A 20,208-nucleotide genomic window follows, 5' to 3' on the forward strand; every position below is an offset into this window, starting at 1 on the left:
TTTTTTCAGGAGTTTTTTCTTTTTCTTTTCTGTTAATATTATTTTAGGTTCCTCAGTTTGCCACAAAAAAACATAGTATCAACTTGTCAATTTCTACATAAATATATGCTGGCATTTTTTATTAGGATTGTGTTGAATTTGAAGATCAACAGTTTGGAGAAAATCTACAATTTCACCATGTTGAGTCTTCCAGCCCAGTAGACACATGTAAAGACACGTGCACAAACACACACTCTCCTTTACTTTCTTGCCGTTATTGTTTTCTAATTTTTACAGAATAAACTTCAAATATATTTTAACATGTAACCCTGTATATTTCATGCTTTGATGATATAAATGGTATTGTTTTAATCTTCAATTATCATTTGCAAGTATACATTTTAAAAATTAATTTTTCAACATTGAGGATTCCAGATGTCTGTAGAAAGAGTGGGTCACCCCATGTGTATTTAACTCACTCTTTTTCTGGGAGCCACTGGAGGTGCGTAAGGAGTCCTGGTGCTCCTCCACTCCTTGCAGGGTTCCCAGCGTCCTCCATTTTCACCTCAGGATCTGCTTCCTCTCGCCTCTCAATGCCTTCCTCTGGATGATCTGCTTGGAGTCTGTATTAGTCTGTTTTCACACTGCTGATATAGACATACGGAGACTGGGCAATTTATACAAAAAAGAGGGTTTAATAGACTTACAGTTCCACATGGCTGGGGAGGCCTAATAATCGTGGCAGAAGGCAAGGAGGAACAAGTCATGTCTTACCTGGATGACAGCAGGCTAAGAGAGAGGTTGTACAGGGAAACTCCCCTTTTTCAAACCATCAGATCTCAAGAGACTTACTAACTGTCACAAAAACAGCATGGGAAAGACTTGTCCCCATGATTCAGTTACCTCCCACGAGGTCCCTCCTACAACACATGGGGATTCAAAATGAGTTTTGGGTGGGGACACAGCCAACCCATATCATTCTGTCTGTGGCCCCTCCCAAATCTCATGTCCTCACTTTTCAAAACTGATCATGCCTTCCCAACAGTCTCCAAAGGCTTAACATATTTCAGCAGCAAGTCAAAAGTCCACAGTCCAAAGTCTTATCTGAGACAAGGCAAGTCCTTTCTGCCTATGAGCCTGTAAAATGAAAAGCAAGTTAGTGATTTTCTAGATTCAGTAGGGGTACAGGTATTGGGTATATACAGCCATTCCAAATGGGAGGAATTGGTCAAAACAAAGGGGCTACAGGCCCCATGCAAGTCTGAAATCCATTGGGGCAGTCAAATGTTAAAGCTCTAAAATGATCTCCTTTAACTCCTGTCTCCATGAGTCCATGTCCAAGTCACGCTGATACAAAAGGAGGGTTCCCATGGTCTTGGGCAGCTCTGCCCCTGTGGCTTTGCAGGGTACAGCCTCTCTTCCAACTGCTTTCATGGGCTGGCATTGAGTGTCTACAGCTTTTCCAGGTTCATGGTGCAAGCTGTCAGTGGATCTACCATTCTGGGGTCTAGAGGATGATGGCCTTCTTTTCACTGCTCCCCTAGCCACTGAAAAGACTTAGTAGGGACTCTGTGTGGGTTCTCCAACCCCACATTTCCCTTTGGCACTGCCGTAGCAGAGGTTCTCCATGAGAGCCCTGTCGAAGCTGACAAGGCTTGGTGCTTATACCCTCTGAAGGCATGGCCCGAGGCCCTTTTCAGCTATGACTGGAGCAGCTGAGATGCAGGGCAGCAAGTCTCTAGGCTGCACAAAACATGGGGACCCTGGACCTGGCCCACAAAACCACTTTTTCTTCCTAGGCCTTCTGGCCTGTGATGGGAGGGGCTGGCTGCCTTGAAGACCTCTGGCATGCCCTGGAGATATTTTCCTCATTGTCTTGGTGACTAACATTTGGCTCTTCGTTACTTGTATAAATTTCTGCAACTAGCTTGGATTTCTCCTCAGAAAATGGTATTTGGTTTTCTTTCTATCGCATTGTCAGGCTGCATATTTTCCAGACTTTTAGGCTCTGTTTCCCTTTTAAAACTGAATGCTGGCTGAGTGTGGCCTATAATCCCAGCACTTTGGGAGGCTAAAATAGGCAAATCACAAGGTCAGGAGTTTGAAACATGCCTGACCAATATGGTGAACCCCATCTCTATTAAAAATACAAAAACTAGTTGGGTGTGGGGGTGTGCGCCTATAGTCCAAACTACTCAGGAGGCTGAGGCAGGAGAATTGCTTGAACCTGGGAGGTGGAGGTTGCAATGAGCCGTGATTGCACCACTGCACTTCAGCGTGGGTCATAGAAGGAGACTTTGTCTAAAAAAGAAATGCTTTTAACAGTATCCAAGTCACCTCTTGAATGCTTTGCTGCTTAGAAGTTTCTTCCACCAGATACTCGAAATCATCTCTCTCAAGTTCAAAGTTCTACAAATCTCTGGGGCAGGGACAAAATTCTCCCAGTATCTTTGCTAAAACTTAACAAGAGTTCCTCTGCTTCAGTTCCCAACAAGTTGCTCATCTCCATCTGAGACCACTTCAGCCTGGACTTTATTGTCCATATCACTATCAGCACTTTGGGCAAAGCCATTCAACAAGTCTTTAGGAAGTTTCAACCTTTCCCAGGTTTTCCTGTCTAACGAGCCCTCCAATCTGTTCCAACCTCTGCCTGTTGCCTAGTTCCAGTGTTGTTTTCTTATTTTCAGGTAACTTTTCACAGAATCCCACTCCTGGTACCAGTTTACTGTGTTAGTCCATTTTCACGCTGCTGATAAACACATATGTGAGACTGGGTGATTTATGCAAGAAAAAGGGTTTAATGGACTTACAGTTCCACATGGCTGGGGTGGCCTCACAATCATGGCAGAAGGCAAGGAGGAGCAAGTCATGTCTTACATGGATGGCAGCAGTCAAAGAGAGAGCTTGTTCAGGGAAATCCTTATTTATTTGTTTATTTGACAAAGTTTTGCCCTTGTTGCCCAGGCTGGAGTGCAGTGGTGGTCTCTTGGCTCACTGCAACCTCTGCCTTCTGGGTTCAAGTGATTCTCCTGCCTCAGCCCCAAGTAGCTGGGATTACAGGCTTCTACCACCACACCCAGCTAACTTTTTTATTTTTCATAGAGATGGAGTTTCACCATATTGGCCAGGCTGGTCTTGAACTCTTGACCTCATGTGCCACCATACCCTTCCAGGAAACTCCCCTTTTTAAAACCATCAGATCTCATGAGACTTATTCACTAGCATGAGAATAGCAAAAGAAAGACCTGCCCCCGTAGTTTAATTACCTCCCAATTGGTCCCTCACACAACACAGGGGAATTCAAAATGAGATTTGGGTTGGGACACAGCCAAACCATATCAGAGTCTATCAGTTTTCTTGCTGGTCTGGTCCCTTGGTGGGAGAAACTCTTCCTGGTGCATCTAGTCGGGTTTTGGAGTGTAGTGTTCTGACAATGATTATATCTGGATTTTGGTATCAGAGTAAAGAGTCTCATAAAATTATTTAGGAAGTGTTCACTTCCTTCTACAGTTTGCAAAATCTTATATACAATTGGTATAATTTCTTTAAAAATATTTGGCAGTATTCACCTTTGAAGCAAATTGTATGCTTTCTTTGGGTGAAGGAGTTTGCAGTTTTATCTGTGTTATCAAAGTTAATTGGCATAAAAGTGTTAATAATAATTCCTTATTTTTCTTTTAATGTCTTTAGTTCTTGTAGTGATGTTTTACTTTTCCCTGACTTCAGTATTTTGTTTTCTCTTTTTCTTGATGTGTCTAATGATGTATCAATTTTATTGTTTTCAGAGAATGTGCATTTTTTATTCCATGGATTTTTTTCTATTATTTTCCTTTTCTCAACTTCATTGATTTCTATCTTTGTTTTATTCATTATTGTTACTTTGCATCTTATTTGCTTTTTTTCTTCTTCTTTAAGGGTAGAAGTTTAGATTCTTGAGTTGCAGTCTTTCTGGCTTTATTACAATAGGATTTAAGGCAGCACGTTTTGCTCATTGCAGTGGTTTAAGTGAGTCCCACATATTGTGGTATATTGTGTTTTTATTCAGTTTTAAAATATTTTGTAATCTCTCTGACTTTCTTCTTTGACAGCCCATGAGTTATTTACACTTGAGTTTTTGATTTTCATACATTTAAGGATATTTCACATGTCTTTATGTTGTTAATTCCAAACTTAACTTCATTTTGTTTAGAGGGACTATTTTGTTGGATTTTACTTATGGTAAATTTATTGATACTTCATTTATGTTACTAAATATGATCTATCTTTATCAATGTCCATGTGTCCTTTAATATTTATTCTGCTATTTTTGTGTGGAATGTTTCATTAATGTCAATGACATCATGTTCATTGATACAGTTGTGTAGGACTCTTATACTCACCAATTTTCTGTCTGCTGCTTTTATCAACTATTGAGAGGGACATACTTAATTCTCCAACAATGAATATGGATTTTGTCTTTTTCTTCTTTTGTATACATTGTGTATTACATATTTTGGATAATGATGTATGAATATGTAGATTGTATTCTTATGTCCTGATGAACGGACTCCTCTATCATTAGTCTTTGTAATTGTTTTTTTGTTTGAAGTCGGTCATGTCTGATGTAGCTACTCTGGATTTCTTTTGAGTGGTGTTTGATAGTATAATTTTCTGTCTTTTTACTTTTAATTTATCTTTTTGTATTATATTGAAATCTGGCTTTATGTTTACCACATGAGATTGGATATCACTTTTTAAATGTAATATAACAATCTCTGCTTTTTATTTGGTAATATTTAATTCATGTGCATTTCATGTGACTATTGTATTTTGGGTTTACATCAATAATTTTGATCATTGTGTTATATTTTCCCTGAAAGTTTCTCCATTCTTTTGGATTGAGTTTTAAAGTATTGCTTTATATCCACTATCGGCTTTTAGTCATAGCTCTTTCTTTTATTTTTACCTAGTAGGAAAACCTAGGGTTTACTGTGTGTTTGTATAAGATTTACTGTCTACTGCAAATTATATTGCACCTCATCATATACTGTAAGGAAGTTACCGCAGTATAAATCTGTTTTGTCTCTCTCAGAATCTGAACTATGATATTTTTCCTACATATGTTGTAAAATTCACAAAATTAGTTATTTTTGCTTATGTCAATGTTATCTTTTTAAATGATTAAATAATTTAAAAAAACTTTTTTTCTTTATCTTAACTTTTACTATTTCTACTAGTCTTCCTTTCTTTGTGTGTATTTAGATTTACTATTGTCATCATATTTTTTTCTGTAAAATTTCCCTTATTATGCTTTACATTGCATGTCTGTTGGCAAGAAAATGGCTCAGCATTTGTTTCCTGAAAAAGTTTTAATTTATTTTTATTGTTGATTTATTTTAGTATTTGTTTCCACTAGTTACAGAATTCCTAGTTGACATATTTTTCTCTCAGCCTTTTTTTTTATTTTATAAACAATCTTTTTTTTATTGCATTTTAGGTTTTGGGGTACATGTGCAGAACATGCAAGATAGTTGCACAGGTACACACATGGCAGTGTGTTTTGCTGCCTTCCACCCCTTCACCCACATTTGCTATTTCTCCCCAGGCTATCCCTCCCCAGCTCCCCCCCACCACTGTCCCTCCCCTATTCCCCCAATAGACCCCAGTGTGTAGTACTCCCTTCCCCGTGTCCATGTGTTCTCATTTTTCCTCACCCGCCTATGAGTGAGAATATGCGGTATTTCATTTTCTGTTCTTGTGTCAGTTTACTGAAAATAATTTTCTCCAGATTCAACCATGTCCCTACAAAGGACACGAACTCATCATTTTTGATTGCTGCATAATATTCCATGGTGTATATGTGCCACATTTTCCCAATCCAGTCTATCATCGATGGGCATTTGGGTTGGTTCCAGGTCTTTGCTATTGTAAACAGTGCTGCAATGAACATTCGTGTGCAGGTGTCCTTATAGTAGAATGATTTATAGTCCTTTGGATATATACCCACTAATGGGATTGCTGGGTCAAATGGAATTTCTATTTCTAAGGCCTTGAGGAATCTCCACACTGTCTTCCACAATGGTTGAACTAATTTACACTCCCACCAACAGTGTAAAAGTGTTCCTATTTCTCCACATCCTCTCCAGCATCTGTTGTCTCCAGATTTTTTAATGATCACCATTCTAACTGCTGTGAGATGGTATCTCAATGTGGTTTTGATTTGCATCTCTCTAATGACCAGTGACGATGAGCATTTTTTTATATGTTTGTTGGCCTCATATATGTCTTCTTTTGTAAAGTGTCTGTTCATATCCTTTGCCCACTTTTGAATGGGCTTGTTTGTTTTTTTCCTGTAAATCTGTTTGAGTTCATTGTAAATCCTGGATATCAGCCCTTTGTCAGATGGGTAAACTGCAAAAATTTTTTCCCATTCTGTTGGTTGCCGATTCACTCTAGTGACTGTTTCTTTTGCCATGCAGAAGCTGTGGAGTTTCATTAGGTCCCATTTGTCTATTTTGGCTTTTGTTGCCAATGCTTTTGGTGTTTTGTTCATGAAGTCCTTGCCTACTCCTATGTCCTGAATGGTTTTGCCTAGATTTTCTTCTAGGGTTTTTATGGTGCCAGGTTTTATGTTTAAGTCTTTAATCCATCTGGAGTTAATTTTAGTGTAAGGTGTCAGGAAGGGGTCCAGTTTCTGCTTTCTGCACATGGCTAGCCAGTTTTCCCAACACCATTTATTAAACAGGGAATCCTTTCCCCATTGCTTGTTTTTGTCAGGTTTATCAAAGATTGTATGGTTGTAGATATGTTATGTTGCCTCCGATGCCTCTGTTCTGTTCCATTGGTCTATATCTCTGTTTTGGTACCAGTACCATGCTGATTTGATTACTGTAGCCTTGTAGTATAGTTTGAAGTCCAGTGGTGTGATGCCCCCTGCTGTGTTCCTTTTGCTTAGAATTGGCTTGGCTATGTGGACTCTCTCTTGGCTCCATATGAAGTTCATGGTGGTTTTTTCCAGTTCTGTGAAGAAAGTCAATGGTAGCTTGATGGGGATAGCATTGATTCTGTAAATTACTTTGGGCAGTATAGCCATTTTTACGATATTAATTCTTCCTAACCATGAACATGGAATGTTTCTCCATCTGTTTGTGTCCTCTCTTATTTCATTGAGCAGTGATTTGTAGTTTTCCTTGAAAAGGTCCCTTACGTTCCTTGTGAGTTGTATTCCTAGGTATTTTATTCTTTTTGTAGCAATTGTGAATGGCAGTTCGTTCTTGATTTGGCTTCCTTAAGTCTGTTATTGGTTTATAGGAATGCTTGTGATTTTTGCACATTGATTTTGTATCCTGAGACTTTGCTGAAGTTGCTTATCAGTTTCAGGAGTTTTTGGGCTGAGGTGATGGGGTCTTCTAGGTATACTATCATGTCATCTGCAAATAGAGGCAATTTGGCTTCCACCTTTCCTATTTGAATACCCTTTATTTCTTTTTCTTGCCTAATTGCTCTGGCTAGCACTTCCAGAACTATATTGAATAGGAGTGGTGAAAGAGGGCATCCTTGTCTAGTGTCGGATTTCAAAGGGAATGCTTCTAGTTTTTGCCCATTCAGTATGATATTGCCTGTTGGTTTGTTGTAAATAGCTTATATTACTTTGAGAAATGCTCCATCGATACCGAGTTTATTGAGGGTTTTTAGCATAAAGGGCTGCTGAATTTTGTCGAATGCCTTCTCTGTGTCAATTGAGATAATCATGTGGTTTTTGTTTTTGGTACTGTTTAAGGGGTTGAATTACATTTATAGACTTGTGTATGTTGAACCAGACTTGCCTCCCCAGGATGAATTCTACTTGATAATGATGGATAAGTTTTTTGATGTGCTGTTGCAATTGGCTTGCCAGTATTTTATTGAAGATTTCTGCATCTATGTTCATCATGGATATTGGCCTGAAGTTTTCTTTTATGTTGAGTCTCTGCTGGGTTTCGTATCAGAATGATGTTGGTCTCATAACATGATTTGGGAAGGATTTTCTCTTTTTGGATTATTTGGAATAGTTTCAGAAGGAATGGTACCAGCTCCTCTTTGTGTGTCTGGTAGAATTTGGCTGTGAACCCCTCTGGACCTGGGCTTTTTTTGTGTCGTAGGCTCTTAATTGCTGCCTCGGCTTCAGACCTTGTTATTGGTCTATTCATAGTTTTGGCTTCCTCCTGGTTTAGGCTTGGGAGGACACAGGTGTCCAGGAATTCATCTATTTCTTCAAGGTTTACTAATTTATGTGCGTAGAGTTGTTTTTAATATTCTCTGATGATGGTTTGATTTCTGTGGAATCTGTGGTGATTTCCACTTTATCATTTTTTATTGCATCTATTTGGTTGTTCTCTATTTTCTTTTTTATCAGTCTGGCTAGTGGTCTGTCTATTTTGTTGATCTTTTCAAAAAACCAGCTCTTGGATTTGTTGATTTTTTTTTTGAGACGGAGTTTCGCTCTTGTTACCCAGGCTGGAGTGCAATGGCGTTATCTCGGCTCACTGCAACCTCCGCCTCCTGGGTTCAGGCAATTCTCCTGCCTCAGCCTCCTGAGTAGCCGGGATTATAGGCACGTGCCACCATGCCCAGCTAATTTTTTGTATTTTTAGTAGAGACAGGTTTTCACCATGTTTACCAGGATGGTCTCGATCTCTTGAGATTTGTTTATTTTTTAAAGGGTTTTTCGTATCTCTATCTCCTTCAGTTCTTCTCTGATCTCAGTTATTTCTTGTCTTCTGCTAGGTTTTGAGTTTTTTTATCTTGCTCCTCTAGCTCTTTCAATTTTGACGATACGGTGTCAATTTTGGATCTCTCCACTCTTCTCATATGGGCACTTATTTCTATATACTTTCCTCTGGAGACTGCTTTAAATGTGTCTCAGAGATTCTGGTATGTTGTGTCTTCATTCTTGTTGGTTTCGAAGAACTTCTTTATTTCTGCCTTCATTTCATTGTTTATACAGTCAACATTCAAGAGCCAGTTGTTCAGTTTCCATGAAGCTGTGCGGTTCTGAGTTAGTTTCTGAATTCTGAGTTCTAACTTGATTGCACTATGGTCTGAGAGACTGTTTGTTATGATTTCCGTTCTTTTGCATTTGCTGAGGAGTGCTTTACTTCCAATTATGTGGTCAATTTTAGAGTAGGTGTCATGTGGTGCTGAGAAGAATGTATGTTCTGTGGATTTGGAGTGGAGAGTTCTGTAAATGTCTATGAGGTTTGCTTGTTTCCAGTCTGAGTTCATGCCCTGGATATCCTTGTTAATTTTCTGTCTGGTTGATCTGTCTAATATTGACAGTGGAGTGTTAAAATTTCCCACTATTATTGTGTGGAAGTCTAAGTCTCTTTGTAAGTCATTAAGAACTTGCTTTATATATTTGGGTGCTCCTGTATTGGGTCCATATATATTTAGGATCATTAGCTCTTCTTGTTGTATCGATCCTTTTACCATTATGTAATGACCTTCTTTGTCTCTTTTGATCTTTGTTGCTTTAAAGTCTATTTTATCAGAGATGAGAATTGCAACTCCTGTTTTTTTTTTTTTTTTTGCTCTCCATTTACTTGGTAAATCATCCTCCATCCCTTTATTTTGAGCCTTTGTGTATCCTTGCATGTGAGATGGGTTTCCTGGATACAGCACACCGATGGGTTTTGGATTTTTATGCCAGTCTGTGTCTTTTGATTGGTGCATTTAGCTTGTTTACATTTAGGGTTAATATGATTATGTTTGAATTTGATACTGCCATTTTGATGCTAGCTGAGTGTTTTGCCCGTTAGCTGATGGAGATTCTTCATTTTGTTGATGCTTTTTAGCATTTGGTGTGTTTTTGGAATGGCTGGTACTGGTTGTTTTTTTCTATGTGTAGTGCCTCTTTTAAGAGCTCTTGTAAAGCAGGCCTGGTGATGACAAAATCCTCTGCGTACTTGCTTGTTTGCAAAGGGTTTTTTCTTCACTTATGAAGCTTAGTTTGGCTGGATATTAAATTCTGGGTTGAAAGTTCTTTTCTTTAAGGATGTTGAATATTGGCCCCCACACTCTTCAGGCTTGTAGGGTTTCTGCCGAGAGATCTGCTGGGAGTCTGATGGGCTTCCCTTTGTGGGTGACCCGACCTTTCTCTCTGGCTGCCCTTAGTATTTTCTCCTTCATTTCAACCCTGGTGAATCTGAGGATTATGTGCCTTGTGGTTGCTCTTCTTGCGGAATATCTTTGTGGTGTTCTCTGTATTTCCTTGATTTGAATATTGGCCTGCCTTGCTAGGTTGGGGAAATTTTCCTGGATAATATCCTGAAGAGTATTTTCCAGCTTGGATTGATTCTCTTCGTCGCATTCTGGTACACCTATCAAACGTAGGTTAGGTCTCTACGTAGTCCCACATTTCTTGGAGACTTTGTTCATTCCTTTTTTCCTTTTTTTTCTCTAATCTTGGTTTCTTGTTTTATGTCATTGAGTTGATCTTCGACTTCTGATACTCTTTCTTCTTGGTCAATTCGGCTGTTGAAACTTGTGCATGCTTTGCGTAGTTCTTGTGTTGTGTTTTTCAGCTCCTTCAATTCATTCATATTCCTCTCTAAGTTGTCCATTCTTGTTATCATTTTCTCGAATCTTTTTTCAAATCTTTTTTCTAGGTTCTTAGTTTCTTTGCATTGATTTAGAACATGCAAAGAAACTAGGTTCTTTTAGCTCACGAAAGTTTCTCATTACCCACCTTCTGAAGTCTGATTCCATCATTTTGTCACACTCATTCTCCGTCCAGCTTTGTTCCCTTACTGGTGAGGAGTTTTGGTCCTTTGTAGGAGGCAAGGTGTTTTGGTTTGGGGTGTTTTCCTTTTTTTTTTTTTGTGCTGGTCTTCCCATCTTTGTGGATTTATCCACCTGTCTTCTGATTAGTTGCTGACTTTTTGATTGGGTCTCTGAGTGGACACCCAGATTGTTGATGATGAAGTATTTCTGTTACTTGGTTTTCCTTCTACCAGTCTAGCCCCTCTGCTGTAAGACTGCTGAGGTCCACTCCAGGCCCTGCTTGTCTGGGGTACACCTGTAGCAGCTACAGAACAGTGAGGGATGCTACCAGTTTCTTCTGCTGCTATCTTTGTCCCAGAATGATGCCCACCAAATGTCAGTGTGATTAGTCCTTTTTGAGGTGACTCTTTGGATGTACAGGGGTCAGGGAGCTTCTTGAGGAGACAGTCTGAACTTTATAGGAGCTCAAGTGCTGATCTGTGAGCTTCATTGTTCTTTCGGGGCTGTTAGGCTGATACGTTTAAGTCTGCTGCAGCAGAACTCATAAAACCCCCTTTTTTCCTCAGATGCTCTGTCTCAGGTAGTTAGGGCTATCTTTATGAGTATCTGTCGCGCTATGCTGCCCAGGCAGGAGGTAGTCTAGTCAATATTTGCCTGCTGAGGCTCCGCCCTGCTGGCATGGTTCTGCCCTGCTACTGCGGGCTCCGCCCTGTGGCAGAGTCTCTCTGTTATGGCGGGTTGCCTCGACAACGGCAGGCTGCGTCAGTAATGGGAGTGTACCTCAGTAGGGGCAGATTACCTCGGTAATGGCGGACGCCCCTCCCCCACCAAGCTGCACCATCCTGGGTTCAGCTGTGCCCGCAGTGAAACTCTCATCCCCGAGCGTTTCGAATTGCCGTTTTGTTTGTTCCTGAGGGGGTGAAACCCTCTGAGCCTGATCACCTGGCTCCCCACTTCAGAGTACTTTTTTTTTTTTAAGTTGAAAGGTTGACTCTCTCTCAGGTGTTTCAATCACCTGCTGATAGGGCACTGGGATCTGTGTGATTTCCCATGCAGCAATCCACTGCACTCGCTCAAACGCCGCTTCCCAGGAATCTCCTGGTCTGGCTCACTGTCCAAGTCCCGTTTAATCAGATGGATATGCTAATCTGCCCTCCCAAGTCTCTGATTGCCAGTTTAACAGGGCACCCAGACCAGTGCGTTTTGTGCGGTGTGGGCAAAGTGCCGCTGCGCTGCGGCACTGGCCGAGTGGCCCCGCCAGCTGAAACAGCTGCGCTGGCATCCCATGTCTCTCCTACACCTGGGAATTTTCCCCTTCTGTGGGCAACAAAGATTCATCTGGAAATGCGGTTTTGACTCACCCTCTGAGCCTTCACTGAGAGCTGCAAGCCTGAGTTGTTCTTACTGCACCATCTTGAATCTATCGATCTCTTCTTTCAGCCTTTTAAAGTGTTGCATCATTGTTCTTTGTCATAATTTCAAGGGAAAAATCTGCTTAATTCTTACCTTTGATCCTCTGCAAGTAATGTTTCTTTCTCTTTTTATTCTGTCTTCCATCATAAGGTTATCTTTGATTTTCAGCAAAAGCAATTTATAATAATAATATTCTCTAATAGTCTTTGATTTGTTGTCTCTTTTTGATTTACTTTGGAAATTCCCAGCAAGGATTTCCCAGGAATTATTTCTTCACATAGTTCTTCTGTCTCATTCTCTCCTCTTCTTCTGGGAGTCCACTTGCCCATAGGTTAGACTTCTTAGTACTGTCCCACAATTCTTGCATGCCCTGTTTAATTTTTTTCATTCATTTTAAAGATAATCCTGTATTGAGTTATCTTTAAATTCACTGTTCATTTTTTCATCTCTGTTGTGCTGATAAGCCTGCTTAAGGTACTTTTTAGCTCTGTGTTTTTACTTTCACATTTTTCATAAGTTTTTCATACTTTATAGTTCTATTTATTTGCTTATATTCCCATGACTTCATGCATGTCTCTACCTTTTCTATATTAATTGTAGTTCTTTTAAAGTTCCTACATGATAGTTTCAATACCTGTGTAATTTCTGAATCTGAATATTTATTATTTCATTTCTTGGTAGTTTTTTTTCCTTTTTGTGTTTGTGGAAGAACAGCAAAATCAAAGGTAAATACAGTATACCTCCGGAAATGGGAGTCATAGTGTTGGGGAGGATAAGTCAGTAATGAGTATTTTAGCTGTGTTGGGTTTTGTTGTGGCTAGTGTTATCCTCAGTTCACTACAGGCTCAAATGGGTACAGTGATGCACTCTGATTATCTTATGGCTATGATTGTTCCCCTACTCTGCTTGGGGTAACAGAGGATTGTTCAGAATACTGTCACCCTATTCTCAGTCTTACACAGTATCTGATTATGTGCTCCACAGAAGGGTGTCTTTCTCTGTATATTTGTCCTTCCTCAGAGGTAAAGGGTTGTGGCTTATTATTCAGTGTTACACATGGTGGCTGCCAGAAGGATTCTCCAAGTCTAGATTTAGTCTTACAGAACCTATTCTCCTAGGTCTAAGGTTTAGAACCTCTTTGACATCTCTGATTTATCTTGGGTAGAAGACAGTTTTCTGTACCTCTCCTAATAGTAGCTGACTTCTGCTTTGTGTCACTCTAGAGCTCTAAAGGTTCCCCTTCAGTTAGAGGCAGATTGCTTTTGCCTCTACCCTTTAGCCTAAAGCTATGAATTTTTCCTACTTCCTCATGGTGTGTTGGAGGATTTCTTTCCCATCTCCCTCCTTAAGGGGCACACACTTTTTGCTTCCACCACTGCCACTGCTGTCTCCTGCATCAGGCCTGAAGTAAAACATTTGCTGGCCAGGCGTGGTGGCTCACACCTGTAATCCCAGCACTTTGGGAGGCCAAGGCGGGTGGATCATGAGGTCAAGAGATCGATGCCATCCTAGTCAACGTGGTGAAACCTCGTCTTTACTAAAAATACAAGAAATTAGCTGAGCATGGTGGCAGGTGCCTGTAATCCCAGCTACTAAGGAGGCTGAGGCAGGAGAATTGCCTGAACCCAGGAAGCGGAGGTTGAGGTGAGCTGATATCACACCATTGCACTCCAGCCTGGGTAACAAGAGCAAAACTCCATCTCAAAAAAAAAAAAATTGCTGACACTCCTTTAATGCCTTTGTTTTCTATAGCAAAGGTGTAGAGAAGAGGGTTGTATTTTATACTTGTTGATTGAATTTTTAACTCTAATACTGTGGATGTTTCTGATATGGATTCTCATTGGCCAATACAGTATTTATGTATAACTCACTTATTTTTGACCTGGATGGATACTAACGGACATGGCAACAAGAAGTCTAAAAACTTTTTAAACGTTTAATTTTTAAAATCAGTATTGAAATTGAGCTTCACCATTTTCTTTTCTTTCTTTCTTTCTTTCTTTTTTTTTTTTTTTTTTTTTTTTTGAGACATTCTGTTGCCTAAGCTGGAATACAGTGGCTCAATCTTGACTCACTACAACCTTCACCTCCCTGGTTCAAGTGATTCCCCTACCAACTGAGTAGCTGGGATTACAGGTGTGACCCACTGTGCCCAGCTGAACTTCACATTTGATATTATACTTTTTATTGTAAGCATTTCCCTCAATGAAATTCATAACATTTTCTCAAGACTTGATTTTAAAGTAGTACTGTACAATATGGTATTACCATGGTACCTAATGGCCTCCAAATCTTTTACATAGCATGAATAATACCTTTCCTTTAAATTTACTAATGTGAGAACATTGCCTTAAAAATGTTATGTGAAAAAGTATAGCATATACCATCAATTTGGCTAATGAAAATGAGCTGCATAACAGCTAAAAATTTGAATGTTTTATAATGACTGATATTGACATTTTTATCATTATTCAGCAATGAAAATATCCTCAGTGATTAATAATTTGGGTTGGCCACCAGTGTGTTTCTATAACAGTGGCTGTAACACTTTCAGAATCAAGCTAAAAAATAAATAATGAGACATTTTCTTTGAAAATATTTGAGAACAAATTTGAGTCAATACAATTCATGATTGACTGTAGTAATCCTCCCAATGCACACCCAGCGCAAATCCAAAAGCTCATTAATTGGAAAAAATTGCATGCATCATTAGTGGTTTTGTTTAATTTGATCTTTTCATTTGTCTTTTGGTAGATTCAAAGTGTCAGAACTTGAAATCTTTACCATGTGCAGATTCTTAATTCATATTTTATTAAGTGTTTTACTTCTGAATATAATTCTCATTACTGTTGAATATATATTTGAATTTTTGACATGAATATTAAAAGTATGCACAGAATATGAGTTCAAGGAATTTGGAGTTAAATTATCAATGGCTACAATAATTGAGTAAATTTTTTTTTGAGGTGAAGTTTCACTCTGTCACCCAGGCTGGAGTGCAGTGGTGCAATCTTGGCTCACTGTAACCTCCGCTTCCCAGATTCATGCAATTCTCCTGACTCGGCTTCCTGAGTAGCTGAGACTACAGGCAAGCACCACCACACCTGGCTAATTTTTGTATTTTTAGTAAAGATGGGATTTCACCATTTTGGCCAGGCTGGTCTCGAATGCCTGACCTCCTGATCCGCCCACCTTGGCCACCCAAAGTGCTGGGATTACACGGTGAGCCACTGTGCCCAGCCAATAAATTGAGTAATTTTAACATTGGCAATTGAATATTTTAGTTATCTATTTTTACATAACAAATATACCCTAAAACTTAGTGATCTATAGTGACATACATTTATTATCTTATGGTTTCTGTGTGTAAGGAATCTGGACATGGCTTAGATGGATTCTCTGTTTCCTGATCTCTCACAAGGCCTGAATCACGATCTACAGTCTCCTGTAGATCTTGGAAGGATCCACCTCCATTCTCACCTAGTGGTTGTTAGCAGCACTGAGTTCCTCATAAATTGTTGGACTCAGGTCTTTATATTCTAACTGTCTTTTGGTCAGAGGCCTCCTTCATTTCCTTGCCATGCTGATCTCTCCAATGTGTCAGTTTACTTTATCAAAGTGTGAAAGTCAAACACCACCAGAGAGGGACTACTATCAATATGGAAATCACAGTGTTTTGTAACTTCATTGTGGAAATGATAATCCCATCAATGTTGTTGTGTGGTTACAGTGAATTTATTCAAGGAGAAGACCATGAATACCAGGATATGGAAATTATTTGGGACTGTCTTTGAGACTGCCTACTATAATAAACTACTCATTTGTTACACATACCATATGTTGTTTGAATATATGGTTGGAGTAACTAAAATCCTTTATCATAAAATTGCTTTGAATAATTTGAAACTCATACACTGCTCATTGTTTTTACCATGTCACTAAAACTTCTTCTCAATTGTGCCATAATCTATGACAACTCTCCAAAACATAGCATTGGAGGTACAGACCAATAGACAGTTACTGCAACATTAATGGAAGGGGTATAACAGAAAGGCCAAGATATGATTTTGTTCACAGTCCTGCTCTGTCATTAACTTTATATCTCTGAGTCTCAAGTCCTTCTTTTTCTAATGAAGATAACATTGACATTCTATTTGATAGTTTTTACACTGTACATAATATAATAAAAATAATGCACTTAATATAGTACTACTACATAATAATTGCTACATAAAATGGAGTTTATTATTATTATGCATGTCATTACTTAAAGAATGAGGAATCCTGTTTTATTGATGGAAAACTCTGAATATATTCTTACTAAACTGAATGTGTAGTTTTCTTATTTGGGGGACACACTTGCTGGGCTGATAGTTTATTAGGAAATGGTTTCAGCATATGGAGTACTAAATTAAACTGTTAAAATAATTCACTAGTAAATGAAATCAGAATTGATTTAGTTTTTCTCAGCTAGATAGAAATGCCTATACTTCTAATTGATAAAGCTAATTTAAATATCTCTCATACTGATTATAAGCCATTGCCATTGACACTTCTCTCAGAAGTAATTTCTGAAAGTGATTTACAGTGGGGAAGACAGCCTGCCAGGTGATAGGTCTTCCTATGAAGAAGTCAGGAAAGTTGGAACAGTCTAGAACTGACATAGGGGTTGACCAACAGGTCATTTGAAGAGACTGTAAAGTTCAGGATCAGATGAAATGTCTTTTTGATTTAACTCTTTCAATTTTCATGAAGAATTTGGTATAAATTTCCCAGCATTTTATTATGAAAAACCTCAAAGCTACAGAAATGTTCAAAGAATTGGACAGTGAACAACCATTCCCCACCTAGATTCTGCAGGTAATAATTTGTTCTATGAAGTCTTTCATGTATCAATACACTTTGCCATTTTTTTTCACACTGCAATAGTTAATTTTATTTGTTCAAGAACTGATATTGCAAGCATTAAACCAAGCATAGGCTTTTGATTCTGTGAGCCCAAATTGACATATTGAAGAAGATCAGAGCAAACTGAGATCCATATTCGTGGATGAAAACTAAAGGCTCAGAATTAATTCCGTTGTAGTCTTGAAACTTCTACAGCCTAGAGCTCAGCAGTCACAGAGCTTTTAGGTCCTTCTGGATGTCCCACAGGGTATCTGTACTTTTCTTGAGCTGAGCAACCTCTCATCATCCTTTGGCTTCTGGTTAATAACACTGGTGAATCCCTGGGCATTGAGGATACATGGAAGGCTCAGGAAGACTTCATTCTCGGTGCCGTACATCCCCTTTCCCGTTGCTGACATGGGATGAATCTTGGATCGATTTTTTAACATGGATTCAGTAAGATCAGCCACATTTAATCCAATAGCCAAGTTGGTATATCCTTTTAGCTTGATGACTTCATAGGCACTTTCAACCACCGTCTTATGCACTTCCTTCCAATTTTCACTATCATTGTCAGTTCCCATATCTGGATTCGATTCCTGGAGAAAAACACCTGCCACATTCACGCCACTCCACACAGCCACACTTGAGTTGCCATGTTCTCCCAGAATCCATTCATGGCAGATGCTGGGATGAATGCCAAGATTTTCAGCCATAAGGTAGCGAAATCTAGCAGAATCCATATTACATCCACTTCCAATTGCATAGTGTTTGGGTAATTCACTTAGTTTCCAAGTAACATATGTATGAATGTTCACTGGGCTGGAAACCACAACTATGATGCAGTCAGGACTGTACTTGACTATCTGAGGAATAATGAATATCTTCCAAACATGCACAAGAGTAAGTTCATCAGCCAGAGACTTTTCCAGAATGCTGATAGCTCACGCCATACCAACTTGTCCAACACCCACTACAGTGATCCTATTGTTTGGGACTGTTGCCTCTCTTCCACAACTGGTGCAATGAGTTTTTCCTTAAGAGTTGCCATTTTGCACAGGAGAGAGAAGGCTCTGGAGACCACTTTAACAATCAGGTGGAGAAGCACCGTTTCTTTCCTCTTCCATCAATCCATTGTTGGTGCTTTCAGAGTAAGTTGTGAAGCGAAGTACACTGTACACATGACATATTTAAATACTTTATGTAACATCAGCTAGATCTCAGTGTTTCCCTATGCTTCTTTTAAAATAAAAATTTACATAATATGACACTTATAAGTTTATCATTCAAAAAGTTATGACAAGTGAGTATTAGATTATATGTAGATATATTGCATGTTAAAAGTCAGAGTTTAAGGAACAGACAATTGTATTTTGCTAATATTTGGAGGAAGTAATATTCTTTACCAGAAAATCAATGTGAATTAAAGATGTGATGTTTCATAATACATGGAAGACATCATCAAAGAATACCATGGACATTAGTAGTTTGACCAATGGTGTCTAGTTTGTGAATTGTCAATCCCTCTGAAAGCTTAATTTATCATTAAAAATAATTTCTGCTACCATGATAATCCTAGTAGTATCAGACAATTGCTGATTAGTTGGTGGGATGCAATGAATCTTTCATTACTTTAAGTGCAGACATGAGCACCTTTTAAAACCCACATTGTGCAGTACCTGAAGCCTCAAAGAATTTTCTCAACTTGTTTAACAGACATAGAGCAACAATTACTGAGTTCTGCGTTAGCAGGAGACCTCCTATCAAAGCGGCACATTAATTACAGTCTGTGTAGGAAAAAATAATCTGATATGGAATAGTTGTGTAAACTGTCATAAAGGAAATCTTTTTAATGTAGGGTAAGCAGTCAAGAGAATTTCATTTTAATATGTAAAACTCTTCATGAGCACATCTTAGTTTGTGAGCTGGGACCATTGTCATTTTACTAATTCACCGTAGAGTTAACTCTGAAGTGTGAATACAGGGCATTCTATTAATTTTGGAGTAGAAGTCAATGCAACACGGATACTATTTTCTAACTATTAAAGTACTGCATTTTAATTTTCACCTGCAGTTGTGTTCCCTGGCACCATTCTTCTTCTAAGTCTGAGCCTTAAGGTTTATAGTCCCATGGAATGAAATATGGGATATTGCCCATGGTAAAGAGGCAGCTTTGGATCTGAAGTTACCATTCTTAACCCTTTCACATGACAGATGCACAAATGCCATGGGATGTGCCGTTAGAACAGGATTTTCCATATTCCTTTACCTCCCATAGACCATGTTAGTAACCACGATTAACAGGTTAGGCTATAGTTTTATATCTGAGTCCATCTCAGACAGAAAGTACCAAGGGGCTCACATTTTCTTTCCTCGACAGTGTTGAAAAGAGGGGATACAAACATGGGGGAAGCAGGCATTCAGACATGCAACCCTGTGTCCACTATTTCAACCACAAGTCCTGAAAGACAGGGATTAGAACACAGGAGAAAGCCAAAGGCTGAGTGCTGCTGAGGGCTCTTCCTTTAGCTGTCAGAGAAGAGCTTGCTTGCATGCCAGCTTGCAAGAGGAGAATCACTAACATACCTTCTGAGACTGTTGCAGGCAGTGTGCAGGCCTATGTTTAAAGCTCCTGTGCTACCTTGAGAACTCCATAGCAGAGAATGTCATAAACTTCCAAGACAGGGCCCAGGATTCTGCTGAGGCCATTCCTGGAGAGTTTGCCAAGAGTATTTCCATGCCCCTGGCAAAGGGACTGTGTGGTAAAAGAGGCAGCAAAGTTTACTTGGGCCTAGACTATCCCAACCTCCTGAAGATTGACCACACCTTCTGTCTTAAGGACTCTGCAGGGAATATGCCTTGACCCTAACCGTAGGGACAGGAGAGATTGTGAGGTTTCCCCAGCTGGCAGCTGTTTGAATTATTTGCTTTACTGTTCCCACTCTGAAGTATGTCTTTGGGAAGACCCAAAAAGAGAGGAAAATAGTGACATCCTAGTCGCTGCTGTCACAGCTACTGAGCCTGAACAGAGGTGGGTCCATGGGTGTAGTCTTGCATCCCCATAAGTGTCAGGAAAGAAAATTACTTAAGGTTTTGCAGGGTTTTCTTCATTAAGAAAATCAAAAGAGGTTTTTGTTTCTTTTAAATTTCATATATCTTCTTTCTTTCTTTTTTTTTAAATGGTATCTT

At 39.2% G+C, this 20,208-nt stretch overlaps 1 protein-coding gene and 1 pseudogene across 16 annotated transcripts in view; one reads left to right on the top strand and one right to left on the bottom strand.

Annotated features, from left to right (window-relative positions):
• The window catches only part of CTNND2 (catenin delta 2), a 967,235-nt gene that overhangs the window by 73,497 nt on the left and 873,530 nt on the right, over positions 1-20,208 (top strand). The gene's annotated exons all lie outside the window — the stretch shown is intronic.
• On the bottom strand, positions 17,251-18,070 carry LOC108588381 (L-lactate dehydrogenase B chain pseudogene; annotated as a pseudogene).

Source organism: Callithrix jacchus, chromosome 2 (assembly GCF_049354715.1).
Source record: "Callithrix jacchus isolate 240 chromosome 2, calJac240_pri, whole genome shotgun sequence".
NCBI classification, from domain to species: Eukaryota; Metazoa; Chordata; class Mammalia; order Primates; family Cebidae; genus Callithrix; species Callithrix jacchus.